At 36.4% G+C, this 5,603-nt stretch overlaps 1 long non-coding RNA gene across 1 annotated transcript; it reads right to left on the bottom strand.

Moving 5' to 3' along the window:
* Positions 1–3,842: 3,842 nt before the first annotated feature.
* LOC149044041 (uncharacterized) lies at positions 3,843–5,081 on the bottom strand. Its single transcript, XR_016187552.1, has 2 exons — positions 4,825–5,081; positions 3,843–4,338 (listed from the first exon to the last, which is right to left on the bottom strand). It is a non-coding gene; the product is annotated as an uncharacterized LOC149044041 (long non-coding RNA).
* Positions 5,082–5,603: the final 522 nt, after the last annotated feature.

Here is a 5,603-nt window from a genome sequence, read left to right as displayed (position 1 = left end):
CCCGGCAGGAAATTTCGCTAAATTGCCTACAGATAGCTTGTTCGTCAGTGTTGGGGTTATCTCGGCAAACACTTCAGGATAGCTGTGCCACCTTGTGCGGTAAACAAAATCCGAAACATTTTTCCAGCGGATTTTGGATCGTCTTACATTGGATTAAAACCGCAAAACCTTTGAGAGAAACAAAGGTACATGTTAATGCAGATCTTAGTTATTTGTGTCTTACTGCACTGGCGGTTGTGCCCGTTCTTTATGAGATACTTATGTATTGCTTTCCTTCATCTCCGAAGCATTTCCATCGATAAACAAGTTGTACCATGTACATTTCCTGGTGTGGCCTTCATAATTATCCAACCCTGTTTGTGTTTGATTCGATTTGAAATACTGAAAAGATAGTTTTGCAAGCTGAAATTAGGATCTTTTAAGTTGTACTCAAAATGATAAATATTGTCCTACTGACCTCTGAATGTAATTTCACTGCTGTGGAAACCGTGACACAAATTCTTCTACTGTTTCTCTGCAGGGTTTCTCAAAGGAAGCAACAAGTGGGGCTGGCATGGATTCCCTTATAGAACATAAGGGTTGATTATGGGATCCTGTATAGAATTCTTCATATCGAACCAACAAAATTCCAGATCACGTTATTACACACCGACATCAAGGAATTCTCTTTCTTTGACACGTGTTTCGAATTCATGCAAATGTTCAGACAGGTCATTGTCTTTTATGGGCTCAGCGCTGACTCCCGAACAACTGGCTTCCCCATAATCATTCATTAGATGAGAAAAAAGATGTTTTTAGAGAACCAATAAAGCTATTGTTGTTTAATTAACGAAACGTTTTCATGTAAATCGATTTTGTACTTTCTCTGTTGACCTCTAACTTTTGAAGAGCTCAACTGTACGGACTGTATGGGTCGTTTTCATACTTCCGAATAATTTGCTTCTGGTAGGGTCTGAATCGTCGGTACAGGACCAGGAAGAAAAATGACTGCTACAAACAACAGAATGTTCGAACGGCTCCACGAAATCGGCTATTTTCACTAGAACAAATTTAACAAATTGTCGCTTCAAATTTGCGTTATTTGGAAATATTTGCATTGTACGCCCAGTTTTGTTTGAATCAGTACAAAACTGGACGACACAACGTTTTACCATTATGAAAAGATTGAATATATTGAAACAAACTGTAAGTAAAAAAATCATGATGAGACCACCAAACAACGGCTGTGGAAAAGACTCCTTCGTGTCTCACGCGATCACAAAACGAAACTTCGGAGGTTCCACCCGTGACGTCACAGGAAAGATGGCGTCATTCAAGATGGCGAATGTTTCTAATTTGGAAGAGCTTTTACAAAGTGAAAATGGACTTTTGAGAAAAAACCAATGGTACCTTTGGTGTACTTGATATATTTGCTAAACATCTATGTGTTTAATGCTTTCTAGAGAAGGTTGACACATAGGAGAAAAATTGGCAGAGCGCACAGTCATACCAAGCGACACCAAGAGAAGATATAAGAGAAGCCCATAAACTTCCGGAGTACTGTTTCCCCGACTCACTGTTCTCAGGTGAATACCCTACAATTGAACGCTGATATCTTAACTCGAAGTCGTTTATGGTCGTTTCTTTAATTTTGGCTCGTTTTCGCAAACCAATATTTTAATTCATTTCAATAGAATATCATTTCATTTTACGCACGACCCCACAAGCGTGTAGTCGCTTTAACAATTATCGTGTTTAAATAAAGTCTTTGTATTGTATTGTATTGTATTTCAACTGATACTAACATCATACACTACATCTGAAGAAGGAAACTTTCCCTATCCTCGAAAATCTGTTCAAAACATCAGGAATATCAACAGAGGTCTTCATCTGCTTGAAAATATCGCTGACTAGCACCTATGCTGGTCACTTTGTTAAGTTGTGAAAACACCATCCCTCAATTCAGACCCCAATTTTCTCCCTTCCCCCACCCCAGCTGGTCCCCTTCAATAACCTCTTTGACAACGACTGCAGAGGACTTTAATAAAGTGAAGGGCTAGAAAATAAACTTACTGAAGCTCTGCTTTTAAGCTTGGCTAAATCTATGTATTATGTGAATTCTCTCTTGTTCGTTGTGAATGGGTGAGTAAAGTTTTCAGCTCTGCTACAAATACGCTTTCAATAAGTCTTTCCAAGTCCGTTAATTTGGACATTTGTACTGTAAATTGCAGAGCAGAAACCAAATTGAAAGAAACTCACTGAGAAAAGGTCATATTGACTCTTGTTGTGTCTAGTAAAAGTGTCTCAGTTGAATTTAGTTCCTGGGTGGAAGAAAGACCAGATTTACACACGCCCATTGCAGCAAACAAACGAGCAAACCCTCACAACTTCAAAACATACATTTGAATTTACTTGCACTGACTTTTGTTGTCATTTACTGACTGAACAGAGGTAAATCTTTGTACATTAATTGTTGATGGAGGTGAATAATACTTTACCTAAGAACATTGACTGTTTTTGAAGAAAAAATTGTTGTGAGAGTTATTGAACTTTTTTTCGAAAGTGTACATGCACTTTTTTTCCAAGTGCTCTCTAATTGACAGGTGTCAGATAGTGACAGATACTTGTAAAAATAATGTTTCAAAGTTTGTTTGGAAGCCTTATCAATCACCCACATCATAATGCAAATAACAATGTTTTGGTGAAGCCTTTCTCTTTAATTTGTATTACCTCCATTTTAACTACAATTTACTCACTCAAGGTTTGTTCAGTTTATGGAGGATCTCGCCATAATTACAGCCCTAAATCAACTCATGCTCTTTTGGCAAGTATTTTGTTAACTTCAAGAAAAAATAAAAATGTTCTTAACCAGTCTAGGTTGGTCTGAATTGTGTGTCTTGGGTCTGTCTTGTGTACTGCCCCTTTGGCAGTACTAAAGACTTTAGGCATAGTTTTCCCCAATACTGACCTCCCGGCCTACGATTAACATATATTTATTATCCAACTTCACCTAAGAGAGTACAAATAATGCACAGATCAAGTTAAAAAATCTTGCCATAGTTGGACAGTTGGTTGTTTTGTACAATAATGAAACCTGTTTTTAACATGGATTGAATTTACACAAAAAAAATCATCCTTAATTTTAATCGAGTTGTTCCACTTTATGTGACCATTCATTACAGGTGGAAGACAACACAAACAGGCTGTTGTCACTCACTCAAAGGTGACCACAACCACTTATTAGAGGTGACCACTATAAAGAGGTAAAAATTACAACAATTAAGGAGAAAAAAATTTGGGACTCTGACAACTGACCGCTAAATACAGGGTGACCACTTAATATTGTGCTGCTTAATATAAGTCTGACTGTATCATTTATTCAACAGCTGTGGCAGCTTTTTATGACATATTGAAAAAAAGACTTACATTGCACAGTGACATAACCCTTGCGAAATGGCTTTTGGAATTCCTAGGAATTCCTAGGAATAAAGGTGTGAATTTTCACGGTAAATTCAGACTGGGAATTCCTAGGAATTCCTAGGAATTCCCAACCATAACAACTCTGGTTCTAAAAACCTAGAAATTCCTAGAAATTCCTAGAAATTCCTAGAAATTCCCAGAAATTCCAAGTTTATAGCCAACAGGACTTGGAATTCCTAGGAATTCCTAGGAATTCCAACTCAGAGAACCAATGACTTTCCCTGAAAAGCTGTAAATCTAAAAAATTCCTAGGAATTTCTGGGAATTTCTGGGAATTTTTGGGAATTTTTAGGAATGTTTAAGAATTACTGGGAATTTTAAGCAAAAATTTGAGGCTAATGATATAAAATAAATACTTTAAATTAAAAAAAACCCAGCTAAAATTCAAGTATTCAATGAAATTTATTTAGAAGCTTAATTAAGGCTTACATGTAAAATATTTTTGATTAATTAACATCAATGTGTGGTAATATTAGGATGGAATTTGATTTATTTTTCTTTTCTTGAAAACTTCATACGGATTAATCCTCAATTACAGCTATTCATATAAAATAGTTCTAATCAATCATTAAATTTGGTTTGACACAAATTGTGAATAAAATCTGTTGATTCTTTTCCATAAAATACAATATCTTAAGTTATATTTGAAAACCAAGCACTCTTGGGAGTGAAGGGGCTAATTACAGACAAATAAAATTGATTTTTTGATTAAAATCTTATTGTAATTGTAACAATAAATTAGAATGAAGTTATCCTAAACTGCAAACTTAGCTGCTGTTTGTACTGTTTGTATTTTTTTTCCTGGGCTCACAATGAGTTGGCCTTGAATGAGGTTGTCAACAAGAACCTTGACCATTTTGTATCTGGATTCCTTGACATCTGAATTTGAAAAAAATAATATATTAAAATATGCATATTTAAAGCTCAGACCAGGCTTTTAAGATAGCTATGAGGAAAAGGGCATTCCTTGGATTCTCAAATTGAGAAATCTCTGTTATATTGAGTGACTTTTATATTGGAGTTAGTACATCTCTCTCATAGATTTTACTAAAAAAGGGCTGAATACATTATTTTGTTTTTACCAAGGAGGGCTTCTTTATGTACTAAGGTTTGTTTAATAACAGTTCCTATTATGAATCTTGAATGTTCCCAAACGTGACTAGAGGAATCTTGAAACCTTACTGATAGGTTTATTTCATTGTAAAGCATAAGCTTAAGAAACTGCGGCATGCAAGTGACCGATTCGATTCTCAGAATTATTATAGTTTCAGTTGCGCCGAGCGTTATGTAAGCTTAATTCAACCCGCTACATCTATTCTTTTATAAGATTTTGATCACGTAACGAATATCGCAGTTTTTACTCACCACAAACTTTCAAAATCGTAGCTTTACAGATGGCCACTCGACCCTTGTTTGTACCAGTCAATGTCAACTGTTGTCCCTTCTTTTAACTCCACGGCGCCAACGACTTTCTTTTCTTTTACAACACTCACGCTATTCTCGTTTTCCCATTGAACCACAATAAAAGCTATCTTTAGAAATGTTATATTAAGCAAAACAGTTGAGAAAAGCGATCAACCGATCCAAAGTACATTCAAAGATGAGCGCCAAATGGAGTCTTCTTTGTTTCCGATCACGGGCATGATCACGTGGATCTTTTAGGTCTTGTCATTGGCTAGCAAAGTGAATCCGCTGGCTTGCCGATTGCAGTGTTAAGACAATCGTACAACTTTATTCTGACTTCTCCGACCGGTTCTCTGCTACTAGAAGATGGATAGCTTGGTGATATAAATAAAGATGTGAGCTCACTCTATGTAGAAATAATCGAAAAGAATCGATCGTATTACAAATGCACGATTTGTGGCCGAAAGTTGTCGAGGAAACAAAGACTCGAAACTCACTTGAGTTGTGTTAATGGCCAAGGTGAGAAATAACACAAGCCAATCACAGTTTTGAATGCGACTACAAATCGTCTTTTACCCTCATATTTATAAAAGAAGGATACCACATTCGGAAGTATAAGAGATACATAGATGATCCCAGTGTACCAGTACCTAAATCTACAAAGCTTGACCGTAGCAAGCGTTCAGCAACACGTTCCAACACCGCCATCTCGATTCCTCAGTCAGTCGTTTCCACTGAAC

The sequence above is a fragment of the Pocillopora damicornis genome, chromosome 6 (genome assembly GCF_964200805.1).
Source record: "Pocillopora damicornis chromosome 6, jaPocDami1.2, whole genome shotgun sequence".
NCBI classification, from domain to species: Eukaryota; Metazoa; Cnidaria; class Anthozoa; order Scleractinia; family Pocilloporidae; genus Pocillopora; species Pocillopora damicornis.
Note: the sequence above shows the minus strand (reverse complement) of the source record. Positions and strands in the feature narration are given on the sequence as shown.